We start from the raw sequence: 15,977 nt of genomic DNA on the forward strand, positions 1-15,977 counted from the left end.
ACCATCACTCTAGGGAGTCTGCAGAGAACCTCACACCCATAGTTATGTTCTATTGACAAAACCTGCCCCTCACCCAATTAACTGCTAATCTTAGCGGAACCCGCCTCACATTCCAGCTATCCAGGGAACCAGGTGTGGCCACTTGTGACTTCTGGCCTGTCTGTCTGAATGTAACCGAGCTACGTGACCGGAACCACGCGGCCTGCGAGATCCCGTACCCTGCCCCTCATCCCTTACCATATATAAACTGTAACCCGTCCCTAATAAACGGAGGCCTTGACAAAGTTGCTTGGTCTCGTTCCTCTGTCTTAGCTCATTCCCTTCCAGGTAGCGCCCCTCCGAGACCCTGGAATAACTTGATTGCGGGTGGGTTACTAACCCCTAGACTGAGTAGCCCACCCAACGCAATCCACAGAGACAGCCCCTGAGCCCTGGAGCTAGGCCAGCCTCTCTCCTCCCACCTCCTAGCCTAAATCCTGTTTCAGCTTTTGTCAAACTACTTTCCTCTTTGTCCTGGGAGATCCCTGAGCGCAGGAACACCTGGATACCGCCGAGGGTAGGGACAGCCGAAAGGTCCCTACTCAGAGACCACTTCTTAGGGACAATGGTGATGTCCAGATGCTCCAGAGCTTGGCTCAGTAAAAACAATAAACAAGAGGGTGAAGGGGTGGCGTGAGGAGGAGTTCATGGCACTTCCGAGGCTTTGGGGTCTGATTTGATGGGTTTGACCTCCCCCCAATCAAACACCCAGAAAAGAAGTTCCAAAAATGCAAAACTTGAGGTTTCTAGGTGCCCAACAAGAAGCTGAACCCCACATGGCTACAGCACTGTGTAGGGGCACCCTGTTGTAGGGGTTCACCGTCTTGTAGATCTTCAGTTACTCTTTAGCCCTTCCTGTTAGGCCTATGGCTACACTGACTTGAGAAACACAGACTTTCTTCTTCCTGGTCACAATTCCCTCAAATGCAATATAACAGCTATTGCCAGGGCATTTGCATCGCATCAGATGATGCCAGTAATTTAGAAATGATTTAAAGTATATGGAAGGCTGTGCTTAGGGTCTGTGCAAACACCATCTTGTATGCGGTATCTACTGAGGTCTCTGGAACCCTGTGAGCACTGAGGGAGTATTGCTCAGGATCAGGAAAGAGATGGGAAGAGGGCGTGGTCAAGGAGGCTGGCATGCCACGCACGGAGGGCACCAAGACTGCCAGACTAATGGATCCTGGGAGGTAAAGTAGGCTTCGGGGGGGTGGGGAGGTGGCTGGGTATGAGATATTGGGTGGTGGCAACTGATAGAAATGGGGGTGACTAAGAAGAGGAAGTAGGGTCAGAAGGAGAAACCAGAACTGCAGGAAACACCACCCCATGTGGGGAGGGCAGACATGTGGAAGGGTGCAGCAGAAAGAGGAAGCTAGCCATTTGCAGCAGGGCATTGAAGCCCAGGAGTCAGAACACTCCCCCAAGCACAGGTATGCTTCATAGATGAACTAAACCCCGTGCTCAGTATATGCATGGATTGTCTGGAGTGAACCACAGAACCACATTCTGCTAACCCATTCAGCAGATGAGCCAGCTGAGGCCCTGACTGGCTAAAGAACTTGTCCACGGTCATACTGGTAGGAAGTAAGGAGCAGGAATGCCAGCCCTTTAGGTTAGATGGTGTGGGAGTGAGAATAAGGCTGGGAAACTGTCCAGGGAGATAGGTCACAGCAGCAGGTGAGGTCACAGTGTGAGAAGCAAGTGCTGGTTAGCAGCGGGGAGGGGTGAGTCAAGCAAGCAAAGGTGGATGTGGGTGTGTGGAAGGTATGGGTGGATAGGGACAGCATTCTATATCTACACACGCACATATACGGTATATACCTTTGCACTCAGTATTCAACAACAAAGCTTTTCTTTTCCTTTTCCTAACCTACACTCTTTTCCAGAGCCCAGTTAGCTGCACAGCTCCTGGGAGAAGAAATCAAAGAGGAGGGCTTCTATCCCTCCTGTCTTAGCTCCTTTTCTATTGCTGTGAAGAAACAGTATAAGTGAGGCGCCTTCTAAAAGAAAGACTTTATTGGAGCTTACAGTTTCAGAGAATTAGAGTCAGTGACCAGCAGGGAACATGGTGACGGGCAGGAAGGCATGGCTCTGGAGTGGTAGCTGTAGCTGGGAGCTTACCTCGAGAGAGAGAGAGAGAGAGAGAGAGAGAGAGAGAGAGAGAGAGAGAGAGAGACTGGGCTGGAGTGGGCTTTTAAAATCTCAAAGCCCATCCCGAGTTAACACCTCCTACATCAAGGCCACACCCCCTAATCCTTCCCAAACAGTTCCAGCATCTGGGGTTCAAGCTTTCAAATACCTAAGCCTATGGGGGCCATTCTCATTCAGGCCACCACACCTCCCAAAGACCAGAAAATTGGGGAGAGGGCACCATGCCTTTGGACACCTGGGACTGTTGGGTCAAAGGTCCCAGCTTTGGTGCTTTCCTCCCCAGACCGGCTTGCTTTAGAACCCCCTGGAGTTAATAGGTCCCTAACCTGTGACCTGCCTCCGACGCAAGCTAGCTGAGCTCCTCCTCTCCCCTTTCCTAACAAGGCTCAGCTGCATTACAGCCTGCTTCTGAACTCTGTTTCAGTTTGGGGACAGATCTCCCAGGACTACAGGTGGTCTCTTTGAAAGCAGATATCCTGATCTCTTTTGCTCTGTCCCATCTCAGGTGCCCAAGCAGGCTCTCAGTTCAGATTCTGCATTAAATAAAGGAGCTGAGGTTATGGCAAGTGGGCATTGGATTCTTCCTGAAGCAGGATTGGTACCCTCCAGCCTGAGGAAGATGAATAACCATCTCCATGGGGACGAGAAACAACACAGCTTTCCAGGCAGGGAGTGACCTGGGCAAGGCTAGCAGTCAGGTATTTGGGAGACAGCGAGAAGACAGTTGGATTTGGCAGTGCCCAGAACAGGATTACTGTGCCGTGCCAGGGTGGAGAACAGATTTTCAGTAATGAGGGGATTGCCGGAGGGCTTTGAACAAGTTACAGGCACAGTGTAAATGACGTTGTAGGAAATTTGGTCTGGAGATGGGCTTGCCACTAGGTGGGAGACATTTTCCTTGAGCGTGATCAACCCCACTCCTCGCCTCTTGAACGGACACTCCAGCCTTGGGTGTTTCTGTACTTCCTTCTCTCTGCGGCCACTGCTGAGTTCATCAGATTCCAGTTCTAGAGGCTCTACATCCCAGGTTCAGAGGCGAGGGGCTCTGGCTCCATCCAGTCCCCTTTCTCTCATTGAAAGCAGAGACTGAAACGACATGGAACACCTGAAATGTTCCCTTCTGCTTCTCTGTCTTCAAATCTAAGCCGTGGCAACCCTGGCATTTCAAAGGAGAGAAAGGTACGCGGGACCTTTGCCTAGCACTTCAAGAAATGAGGACAAACCCCAAGCAGGGAAACCCGCCCATTAGCACAGGCCGGGGAGCTGCCTTTTGACCCATCTCTCCAAACACGCGTGTACTCGTAGGCACACTCTCATGTACACGCCTTCATTGTGTCTTTGAAAAGTCAAGGGCAACTGAAAATGCCCGCTCCCCTAGACTCCTAATGTACATTGGGAACGAACTGTAAAACTGCTGTGGTCCCCATCTTCCCGTGCAATGATGAAGAGTATGTCACCTCACACTAAATGTGGCACTTAATCAAAACCCATCTTCTCTTACAAACCCTTAACCCGCACTTGGAGGCACCAACGTCGAGGGATGAGCCGGGGAGCCAGCTCGGGTGGCACATGCTTTGATTAAGATGGTAAGATTTTATTTCACTTTTATCAGAGTTGTAAAATTCCGACTCCGTCCCCTGTCTGATTTGACAACAGCACATTTTATTAGACGTTGACACCAAGAAGAAGAAGGAAGAAAAAGAATTGGACTCGTTCTGTCTTCAACCAGGAGAAGGCCCCAGAGCCTCTGAATCCCCTTCGATAATGACCACCTTCTGACCTTCCCATCAGCAAGTTCGCAGGAACACGGTCAAACCAAAGCACAAACCCGGCCGCCATTGGGACTTCTAAAGTGAGATCTAAATACTCCTAATTTCTGGGCCCCAGAAAAGACCTCCCCTTCTCTGCCTCCTTCCTTGGGTCTTTTTCCTGAGGCTTCAGTCCTCAAATGAGTTCTTTGGCTAGATTTCTGGGGCAGAAAATTTACCTCGCTTCCACCCAGTGCTTTCAGCCTGCTGGGGACCCAGCAGTTGCATATTTCTATCATATGAGCCGTGGTGTTTCTCATGACCTAATTAGGATTTTGTTTTCAAACTGCTTACTTATCAGCTAAATTAGATGATTTACTAGAGGTATGTATCCTAAGAGAAGAAATTTATTTCTGCATAAAAAGCAAATGTGGCCTTGAAGGGAAACACAACAACGATCTACAGGCTGGAATGGAACGTTCTCAGGTTCATCAGAACGTGCATCTAGAGAATCTGGGCAGATGCCCTGTCCGGTCCCTAGCTCAGACACTGAGCTATAGCAATGGACAAAATGTACTTGTCCCTGCGAGGGACTTGCATTTTAGTTAGGCCTGGCCAACAGTTTCAACATTTACAAACTTGGCTCAAGAAAAAATAGAAAGGAAACCTGGTGTGGCCTGGATCCTCCTGCCTCGGCCCTTCAAATGTTCAAGTTACAAGTTCACTATCACACCAAGCTGCTGGATTTGGCTTTTGAGCATCTCAGAATGTTCCTTCATTTGTCTTTTCCAGTCTCCTTCTCCTTCTGTCTACTGTGTCTGGACCCTTGAGTGCAGGCTAACAGTCCATGAAGATATGAATCTGTAATCTTCATTCACTGATGACTAGTTCATATACCTAACAAACATCAAGCACTCAGGAGGCAGAGACAGGCAGATCTCTGTGAGTTCGAGGCCAGCCTGGTCTACAGAGGGAGTTCCAGGACAGGCTCCAAAAAACTACACAGAGAAACCACGTCCTAAAAAATCAAAAACCAACCAACCAAACAAACAAACACACAAACAAATAAAAACCCAAACCAAGCATCAAACACATCTGCTAACAGAAGGAAGTCTTCAGAGAAAAGCCTGGAGATAGAAGAAAGGCTGATCCTTTGGAGGAGGCCATGGAAAAGTAGAATGGAAGTGGGAGTTGGTGCCAAGGCCTGGGAGGGAGGAAGGGTGCCGGGCCTGGCCTTAGCTTTTCTAGCAGGAGCCTTCTCTGAGGTCCTGGAAGAAGTCTCCAGCTTCATCCAGCTGCTCCTGGAAGATGGTCCTCAGAGTAAACAGAGGTGGCAGTCAGCGCATGGATGGGACAGTGCAGAGATCTGGGGGTGTCAGTAATAGAGGAAACTTAACTCAGTTGTCACCCAGTGGCATAAACCCAAGAGCAGAATTCAGTTATCACAGACGCTTAGCGGCAGGTGTGTCATTGGTTTCCTTTGAGGGTTTATGGTGAGATTATGGTCGAAACTCTATTATAAAAACATTTTCATGGTACATAAACACAGACAGAGTCCTACAAAGGAGCCCTTAGATGCACTCTAAGATCCAGCCACCAACACCACAGCCTTCCTGCTTTATTGCTGTTTATTCTTGACTATTGTTTCCTGAAGCATGTAAAAACAAACCCCAGACACTGAAATTCAGCGTTAAATATTTCCACATATACTCTTTTTAAAATGTTTTGTTTTAAATCTGTATCTATGTGTGTGTGTCTGTCCACATATGTACAGGTACCTGTGAGAGTCAAAAGAAGGTGTCAGGTTCCCTGGAGCAGGCGTTGTTGCAAGTGGTTATGGGGCACTAAGTATGGGTTTTGGGAACCAAAATCTGGTCCTTTGGGAGTACAGCAAGCGCTCTTAACCACTGAATTATCTCTCCAGCCTTTCAAAAGACTTTTTCTTATATAATCATAATACTGTTATTTCAGAAACCAAACTTAATAATCTCAAATTCTTTTTGTTTGTTTGCTTGCTTGCTTTTTGAAACAGAGCTTCTCTGTATTACTCTGGCTGTCCTAGAACACATTTTGTAAACCAGGCTGGACTTGAACTCAGAGATCCGCCTGCCTCTGCCTTTGGAATACTGGGATTCAAGGGTTGTGCCACCATACCTAGCTTCAAAAAAGTTTTTTTTTTCAATATAGGGTTTCTCTGTGTAGCTTTGGAGACTGCCCTGCCACTCACTTTGTAGACCAGGCTGGCCTTGAACTCACAGAGATCTGCCTGTCTCTGACTTCCGATTAAAGGTGTATGGTACCACTGCCCAGCCAAAATGTTTTTAGTCCCAACTAAAATTTCCTGATATCTCAAAATATCTTGTCCCGGTTGGTTTAAATTAGTATCCAAAAAAAAGGTTTCCACCCTGCATTTGTCTGTTTTGCCTTCGATTCCTTGATCCTCAATCAGTTTGCAGAATCAACCGAGGGGTCTGCCCTGGCCCTCCCATCCCTCTATCCTGGACTCTGGTGATGCTATCCAAATTCCTTCCAGGCTCCTCCCAGGAACCCATAAAGCCAGACCAGAACATCCAGGCCTGAGGGAGTAAGCATTGGCATAGAACTCAAAACTCCTGTATTTCCAAGGTCCAGGCAAGAGACCAACAGATCTGGGTAAAGAATTTGGAAGGTAGATTCTGTTCCTGGACTTCCATTAAGTCAGAGGAGGGAGAATGGAGCAGACAGGCTGAGCAAATGCACCCCGCGGCACCGTGTAGGTGGAGACCCTGTGGCTTCTCAGGAGGAAGCATGTTTGTGGTTTAGGCTGTGGAGCTGGGCCATCACCTTCCTTGGGGTTTTCTGGTGAGTCTGGAGCCTTGGCAATGGGAAGGATGGCCCTTCTGTCCTAGCTCCATTCCTCTTGCTGTGACTAAACAACCTGACCAAGTTTTAGCTCACAATTCCAGGCTACGGTTCAGCACAGCCGTCAAGGCTGCAGGAATGGAAAACAGGGCTCACATTCGTGAAGAGCAGAGAGAAATCAACACACTCACGCTTATCTGCTTAGCTGGCTGGCTTTTTTAAGATTTATTTTTCTTAAGATTTATTTGCGAGATAGGATCTTGCTATGTAACCCTGGCCAACGGGGACCTAGCTCCATAGACAAGCCTGGCCTCTAGTCCACAGAACTCTTCCCACATCTGCTCACCACATGCTGAGATTAAAGGCCTGTACTATCACATATGTCTACAAATTCATACTATTTTTAATTTCGTATACGTGTATATGCTTACAGAGGTGCCCTCAGAAGATAGAAGAGGGAGTTGAATCTTTGCAGCTGGAATTACAGCTGGTTGTGAGTCACCTGCTGGGTGCTGGGAGCGGAACTCTGGTCTTCTGCAAGAGTAGTATATAGTCTTAACCACTGAAGGCATCTTTCCAGCCCGCTAAATTAACTTTTTTCACTATGAGACAGTTTAGGACCCAGAGTATAAAACATGGCTGCCCACATTCAGAGTGCATATCTTCATACTTCTATGAACTCATTTAACACCCCCACCCCCGTAGATATGCCCACAGGCAACCCAACGTGAGCAATCCCTCTTCCCAGGTGATTGTAGTTGTATCAATTTGATAAAGTTACCCATCACACGAGGCGAGGGGGGTGGTGCAGAGCAGAGAATGGTTGCCTAAAAGGTGAATGGATTTAGAAGGAAAGCTCTCCCACCAGCCCAGAAGAGGACCAGTTGGGGTTGTGACCTTCTCAGTAGCTAAGCAGATGTTCACAGACCCACTTCCAAGCACCCTCTGAAAGTAGACCACGTGCTCAGCTTGAGCCGCCCCCTCCCACCCCACCCTCACTCCCCCGCACGCTAGAAACTTCCACCAGAAGTTTATGGAAGGCACAGAGTCTAAACTTTGTCCCCTATACTGTATTCCAGTTGACATGCGCCCCTGAATTCTCAGGACCAGAATTAGCCATGCTAGTGAACCTCTGGTCCCTGGGGGCAGAAAGGAGAGAGGGAGCCAACCCTGTGCAGACAGCTGTGCTCTCGGGCCCTGTCTTTCCAGAACCGGGCAGGTCTCCAGCTTGAGTCTGCACGCAAACTTGTTCCTGAGGATCGCATTTAGGGGGTGGTCTCCTTTAATGACCCACTTAGTCTTCTTTGGCTCTGGTTCTCTCTGGATGGGCGTTGGTGGCTGCAGCACCGGAAAGCCATGCTCTTGAGGAGATCTCCCAGGGGACCCTGAGATGCTGGCCACAGGGAGGTGTGGGAATGCTGGGAAGATTCTGCTGGGCTGGCCTCCACATGGAGCCTGCAGATCTTGGCAGCTGGCGATCTGGCCTGCATCTGATCAATTTTATCTGCAAGGCATTCAGAAAATTTCTCCCCCAGAGAACATGTTGACCCTCTGAAGAAGGGAATGCGATGAGGCTTGCCTGTTTGAAGACACTCTGGGTTTTGATGAGGCTTGTACGGAGACCCCAGATAAGCCTCAGAACGCGAGCCAAGCGGGGCGGGGAAGCGGCTCCGCTGCGAGTCTCTGCATCTTCCACAGTCTTCCATTTTACGTGTTTACCAATTGTGAAAGCAGATCCAGCTGTTGGGAGGAATTGCTTCCAGATGACATTATGGGAAAGGAAAGCATGTCTTATAAAAGAGCTGCAGAATAAAAACCAGAACATGTACACTCTGAGAGCCAGGGTTTCATATGGACCGTTTCCTGGTGTTGTGCAATAGGTCAGCTCCAGGGAGATGTTCTGAGAAGAGCCCGAGTAAGACTCCTGCAGCCCGGCCAGAGTGCCGCTGGACAGGGCCCAGTGCGTGGTGCGGGTGGAGTGGGGATCACTTGACCTTGTTGGACTGCCATCCTGTTTAAGCCCTAGAAAATGTGTGTGCAGAATGACCATTGAAAAGTCATTGAAAACCAAGGACATTTTGCGACTAAAAATGGGAGGGTGTCTCTCCCCCCACCCCCTCTGATCCCAGCACAGAATCTGCTGTGTTGGCTTTCTTGAAGATTTTAGAAACTCTCTAACGAGCTGGAATTAAAGTGTCCCTTTTACTAATTTGGTTTTACAGGTCACTGGATAAACCTACTTAGCGTGGTTTGGAAGAGGATTAGGACATTTGCGGCTCTTCCAAGTTGACTTTCCAGGCAGGGTCAGTCAGCAGCTGGAGTCTCCCTTGGCTGGGAGCCAGAGGTCTGAGCCGCTGCAAGTTTTGAAGGCCTAGTGAGCACATTGGAACTGTTTGATCATTTTAAAATGGAAATGCTTAAATGCAGGATGAAGATGCTCCAATCAACCTGTCCAGAGAGAAGTCAGAAACACCAGCATCATAGTTCCCAAAGAGAAGAGAGCCGGCCAGAACCAGACAGTTTACTTTTGCTGCCTTGGCCCTGAGCAGGGGTCTAAACCTTAATGGGTCAGAGTGAGCTCTAGAGGTGATCCATTGCCTTAAGAGTGGTGACGTGGTCTCAGAAGGAACCAGAACCCTTAGCATAGCTGCTATGTATACCTGTGGTAGTTTGAATGTAATTGGCCCCATAATCTCACAGGGAGTAGCACTATTAGGAGGTGTGGCTTTGTTAGAGTGGGTATGGCCTTGTTGGAGGAAGTGAGTCACTGTGGGTGTGGCTTTGAGGTTTCCTATGCTCAGGATACCTCCCAGTGTGTCAGTCAACTTCCTGTTGCCTAGAGGCTGTAACATTCTCAGCTCCAGCACCACATCTGCCTGCACCATGGCCATGCTCCACATCATGATGATAAAGGACTGAACCACTGAAACTGCAAGCCAGTCACCCCAATTAAATGTTTTTCTTATAAGAGTTGTGTTGCTATGATCATGGTGTCTCTTCACAGCAAAGTATATGTGTGTGTTTCTATATAGCATATATATTTATACACACACACATATATATGTGTATGTATATTGTCTTAGGGTTTATATACATATAACCTATGTTTATGTATATAAACCCTAAGACAATATATATATATATATGTGATACACAGAGAAACACATAGATAGATGATAGATAGATAGATAGATAGACAGATAGATAGATAGATTGATTTTAAATATTGGAGCCGGTCAGTAAAGAGCACTGGTTGTTCTTGCAGAGGCTATCCAGGCTCTATTCCCAGCACCCACGTCTTCTCACAACTGTCTATAACTCTGTTCCAGGGGATTTGATGCCCTCATCTGACTTCCTCAGGCACCGGGCAGGCCTGCACATGTGCTCAAACATGCAACAAACCAATTCATGCACATAAAATAAAAAAGTCTAAACATTAAAATATTAAAAATAGCTGGGTGGTGGTGGCACACACCTCTAATCCCAGCACTCAGGGAGGCAGAGGCAGGTGGATCTCTGTGGGTTTGAGGCTAACCTAGGCTACAGAGTGAGTGCCAGGGCAGATAGGAGGCATGTAGAGATATTCAATTTTGTCACAGACAAGTAGAGAAAAGGGACAAAAAGGATCTAGGAACAAGATACACCAAGGACCTGTTCCAGAGGCCTGTTTCCACCACCTAGGTTCTACCTCCTAAAGTTTATAGAATTCCCCAAGATAGTGTTCCTAGCTGTGTTCCAGGCCCCGACATTCAAGTCCTTGTCGTCTTGATACCACATACGTAACCACAGCAGCCAGGCAGAAGCTACTGGCCATGCCTGCCATTTGTCAACTGCTCTCTGTCTGATGGTTGGATATATTTGCTCTCCTTTTAGACCCCTCAATCATGGGAATTTTTTTTCTGTTAGTCTTTGAAAGCCTGGGAGCGAATTAGAGAAAGCAGGCAGCTGGGAGTGGATAAGGGAGAGTTGGGTAGACAGATCAAGCTAATGGTAAAAACCAAGAAAATCAGAATTAAATGTGAACCTCAGTTAATACCATATCATTATTAGTTCACAGTTATAATCTATGTCCCACGATTATGTCAGATATCAATAATAGAATTTTGCCCGCAGCGGTTGTTACAGTGGCAGCCAAGTAGTGATCTTCTCATCTCTTCTAATTTGTAATCTGCAGGAGCATTCTGTCTCTCTACTAGTTTATTTATTTATGCAATCATTCATTTCCATCAATATGTACTGATGGATATTTACTTTATCCTTTGGGTTATAATCCACTACTATCGGCATTTAATTACTCCCATTATTCTAGCTTTGGGCATTCGGAAGGTTTTTCAGGTTTGCTCCTCTGACCTTTTGTTTTGGGTGGTTGAGACAGGATGTATTAGCCCAGGCTAGACTGATCTTATGTATCCCATGCTGCCCTTGAACCTACAGCAAATCTGCTTCCTCAGCCTCCAAGCGTTAGGGATACAAGTGGGAGCCACCACAACCCTGCTTTCCCCACAACCTTTGATAGAGCTTCATCCATCCGTTTCTTTAAAAAGTTTTGTTCTGTGTGTGTTGAACACTGCTTTACTTTTAGAATGAAATTTGCCAGCGTATTTTCACAGACACACACACACACACACACACACACACACACACACACACACGTCCTAATCCTAGAATGTCTCATTTCTCAGAGGCCCTCCCAGGGCATTAGGAAATCCCCGGCTGCTGGGCTAGTGAGTTGTTTAAACCCTAGCTCAAAACCTTCCTTAGGAGCAGTGTCGAAGAGGTAGAGCCCAGTTGTCCCTGTTCCCAGCGCATGCAAGTTATGTAACACTGGGCAACGTATGCGTGTAAGCCCCAGGTCCTCTGTGTAAAATGAGGAATAGCATTGAGCTTCTTTGCTGGGAGGCTTTGGGGATTACCTGGGACTGCAGACAAGCCTTGTGCTTGTCACAATGAGACAGGACAAATACAGGGAAATTATGGGCACACAAGAAGGGAGAAGGGCCCCTCACCTCAGAGTCTGACTGACGCGTCTCACCAGCTGGGAAACAAAACCCAGCGGACGGCTGTAAAGGCTGCTGATATGGTTAATACCCCTCCTTTCACAGACATTTATGAGAAATAGCTACCACCCAAACCGTTTACTGTAAAATCACCTGCTTCCTTAGAACCCATTGGGCTGGCCGCTAACTTTATTGATTTTAGTCTTATCAGATCCTCTCAGAAACCACTCATTGATAAGATAGCAACATCAAATCCCTTATAAGATCCTCGTAATAACGGGGAGCCCAGCTTCTCCTTTGAGGAGTCCTATTCACACGTAGAGGAGTCTAACATCCCCAGCTCCACCCCAAGCTGCCCTTTCTCCTAATCCTCGTGCCTAAGAATAGATTAAAGTATCTTTAATGAAGCTCCAACCCTGCGCCATAAACTGCCTGGTCCTGAAATTCTCCTCAGTGTCCAAGCCACACATCCTGGTTTGGCATAAAGAAAGGTCCCTAAGGCTGGAGAGATGGCTCAGTGGTTAAGAGCATTGCCTGCTCTTCCAAAGGTCCTGAGTTCAATTCCCAGCAACCACATGGTGGCTCACAACCATCTGTAAAGAGGTCCGGCGCCCTCTTCTGGCCTTCAGGCATACACACAGAATATTGTATACATAATAAATAAATAAATATTTTTTTAAAAAAAAAAGAAAGGTCCCTAAAATCTTAAAGAGACTCCTCAAGACGTGAAGGATGACTTAGGGGAACTGTGTCTCCTTTGCCCCAGTGGTGCGGGAGAATTGTCTGTATTCTGTCAATCACGTTATAAATAAACGCCGATTGGCCAGGCAGGAAGTATAGGTGGGAAAACCAGACAGGAAGTAGAAATGATACAATGAGAACAGGAGAATTCTGGGAAGGAGGAAGTTGATTCCTCCCACTCCTGCCCAGACGACCAAAGCAGCAGGATGTGATCTGCCCCACTGAAAAAAGGTACTGAGCCATGTGGCTAACATAGATCCGAAAAATGGGTTAATCAAGATGTGAGAGTTAACCAGTGAGAGGCTAGAGCTAATGGGCCAATCAGCTTTATAACTTATAGAGACCTATGCGTGATTTTCGTTGGGGCTAAACAGCTGGGGGTACCGGGCAGGACAGAAAACACAAACAAGCAGGCCAGGTCTCCTTCATATTACACCCCAGAACTCCAGGTGATGGTAATGAAGGTGCCTTTGTCTCTGGTGTCACATGGACTTGGGGCACGCTGGCTGCTGAGTATCTTCAGTGAAGCTCAGTTTCTGAGTCTCATCTCTACCCAGGGCTGACCCAGTATGCATCAAGTGCCCAACACCAGCGCACGGAAGACACTGTTACTGATCACTGTTTCTGTTCTTCTGTTCTGTCTGCTTCTTGCTTGCTCTTCTTGTTCACGAAAGGAGGACAACAAAATCCACGTGAACAGACGGCTTTCCAGCTTTTAAAGGGTTTCCTACGCACGTGCGTCAAACGCCCACGTTCTGTGCCCCACGTTCTGTGCCTGCGCAGCCTTTGCGTGGACCGCTAGGGGCTCCTAGGAAATGTAGTTCCCCAGGCGAGCTACGCTCAGGGGCCTTCTGGGGAATAACAGTTTCTGTAACTATTACGCCAATGGCAGACCAAAGTCCCCGGCTCTTGATGTTACGCTCTAGTTTCTTTCCATCAGAAGCCATGAAGTTTAAGAGGCAATAAGAGCATTTACCGCTCTTGCAGAGGCACCAAGTTGGCTTCCTTCCACCCACTTGGTGGCTCACAACCGGCTGTAGCTCCAGCTCCAGAGGACCTGACATCCTCTTCTGGTCTCAGCAGGTACTACATGCAGATGGTACACTTAACATCCATGCAGGCAGGATACTCATATGCATAAGCTAAAAATAAATAAATCTTTTAAAACCCCTATGAAGTTCAAAGGTATAGCTGGCTAGTTTACATCATGTGGTTTCAGTTTTTAGATGAAAGAATATAAAATTTAAATTCAGAACTACTCTGGTCCCGGTCCTGTGCTGCTGACATTTTTCTCCTCCAGGGTTTAGACAAACGGCTGAAAGACTGTCTCAGTTCACATTCGCCTCACATTGATACATGAGGTCCAAATAGCTTTGAAGAAACTCTTTGTAAACCCATCCGATTTATGACATGAAAACTGTGATTCGCCAGTGGGGGACCCATTTTGTGGGACCAATACAGCGCGTGACGTCATCATTAGGGTGCGGGACACTGCTGAACCCGTAGAGCAAGCCTGTATAGCATGAAGGGGCTTTCATTTGCTTACTACTGAGGACTATTTAGCGCTCCTGAGGGTCCTGAGGGTGAAAGACTCCGAGAAGCAACGGCATGGGGTTTTCAATGAGGGAAGTCTCGAGGGCGCGGCGAGGACAAGCCATGACGTTGCAAAGGAGGTGCCGTACAGTGCAGACGAGTGACTTGGCGACCTTCGCTAAGCTTGGGGGCTCCTCCAACGGTCTTCGGTTGGGGTGGTTTTCACAATAAGAAAGGCAGAGCCCTTTTTGCTTAAAGGTTCTTTTAGATGAAGCCTACATTAGTCCACTCATTTATTCTGGCCATCTGCACTAGGCACAGTGGACCGGACAATATGCCAGAGTTTCTCACTGCCCAGTTGACCTCAGAGAAATCAGGAGAGACGAGAAATAATAGTCCAATTCCTACACAAGCCTGTGTTAGCTGGCATGACAAAGGAATTGTTCTATTTTAAGCTTTCCAAGGAAAGTAACTTCTGTTTTGTTTCTGGTCTCCTCTGTCTGATAACCAGCCTTCTCTGCTCTGTTCATCAGGACACTCTGGTCGACTTTATACCCTTCTCTTTTAGGGTTGTAGTGCCCAGTGGTCAAAGGACAAAAGAAAGCCAAGGTTGACAGGTCTCTGACCCATCAACCAATCAGAATTTCCCACATATATATATTCAAATTAGCCAATCTCCATTAGTCCTAACTCAATGACTAATTTACATGTAGGTGGGACCAAATTGGCTCATGACCCAGGATATAAAAACTCCATTCCTAAGTGCTCAAGTCTCCTCCCGGCCTCTGGGAGGGAGCTATGTCTGTGCTTGTGTCTGTAGCTGTTGTTTGCCTCTACTAGGCCCTGCCTCAGGAAACACATTGACCCTGAGTTCAGGACACAGCACCAATCCACATGGTAATAGAAGCTGTGGGTGTGAATGACCTCATCCAGGAAGAAGAGAATGAAAGCAAGGGTCAACTTTTTTTTTTTTTTCAACCAACAAGAAGCATTTTTTTTTTTTTTTTTAACCAAAGTAAGTTCCATGGACTGGGCCTGATGATGTTTGTAATCCCTGCAGCTGGGAGGCTGACGTAGGAGGATATTGGAGGCCAGCCAGGCTGTACAGTGAGAACTTGCCTCAAAAAGAAAGAAAGAAAGAAAGAAAGAAAGAAAGAAAGAAAGAGAGAGAGAGAGAGAGAGAGAGAGAAAGAGAAAGAAAGGGAAAAAAGGAAGGAGGGAGGAGGAAGAGGAAGGTAAAAAGGAAGTGAGTGAAAAAAAGTAAGTGACCCTGCTAAACATTTTCTTCCTTCCTTCCTTCCTTCCTTCCTTCCTTCCTTCCTTCCTTCCCTCCCTCCCTCCCTCCCTCCCTCCCTCCCTCCCTCCCTCCCTTCCTTCCTTTCTAAGACAGGGTTTCTCTGTGTAACAGCTCTGGCTGTCCTGGAACTCTCTTTGTAGATCAGACTGGCCTTGAATTCCCTGCTGACCATTTTAAAGGGTGAAATTTGGTGATGTTTAGTTTAGTCCCAGGGCTGTATAACCATCGCCATTGCTTAATGACTGGATATTTTTATTATCCCAATAGGAAATATGTGCCAGTTAAACTCCTCAGAGCCACCACCAGCTCTAGCCAACACTAAGCTCTCTGTCTCCATGGGCTTGCCTATTCTGGACTCTTCGTAATATGATTCATGACCTTTTGTCATATTTGCACAGTATTTTTAAGGTTCACCATGCTGTACTCTATATTTTATTCCTTTTTTAGCTGAAAGCCTCAATAATTTGTCTATTAATTGATAGGCAAATTGGTTGTTTCCAAGGGAGTAACTTTTTGTATTTACTTAAGACAAAGTATCTCTAAGTAGCCTAGACTGGCCTCAAATTACAACCCTCTTGCCTTAGGCTCCCTAGTGGCTATTATATATATATTATATATAATATATAA

The sequence above is a fragment of the Alexandromys fortis genome, unplaced genomic scaffold (assembly GCF_014885135.2).
Source record: "Alexandromys fortis isolate MF-2015 unplaced genomic scaffold, M_Fortis_MF-2015_v1.1 scaffold_8_9099976_23576923, whole genome shotgun sequence".
NCBI classification, from domain to species: domain Eukaryota; kingdom Metazoa; phylum Chordata; class Mammalia; order Rodentia; family Cricetidae; genus Alexandromys; species Alexandromys fortis.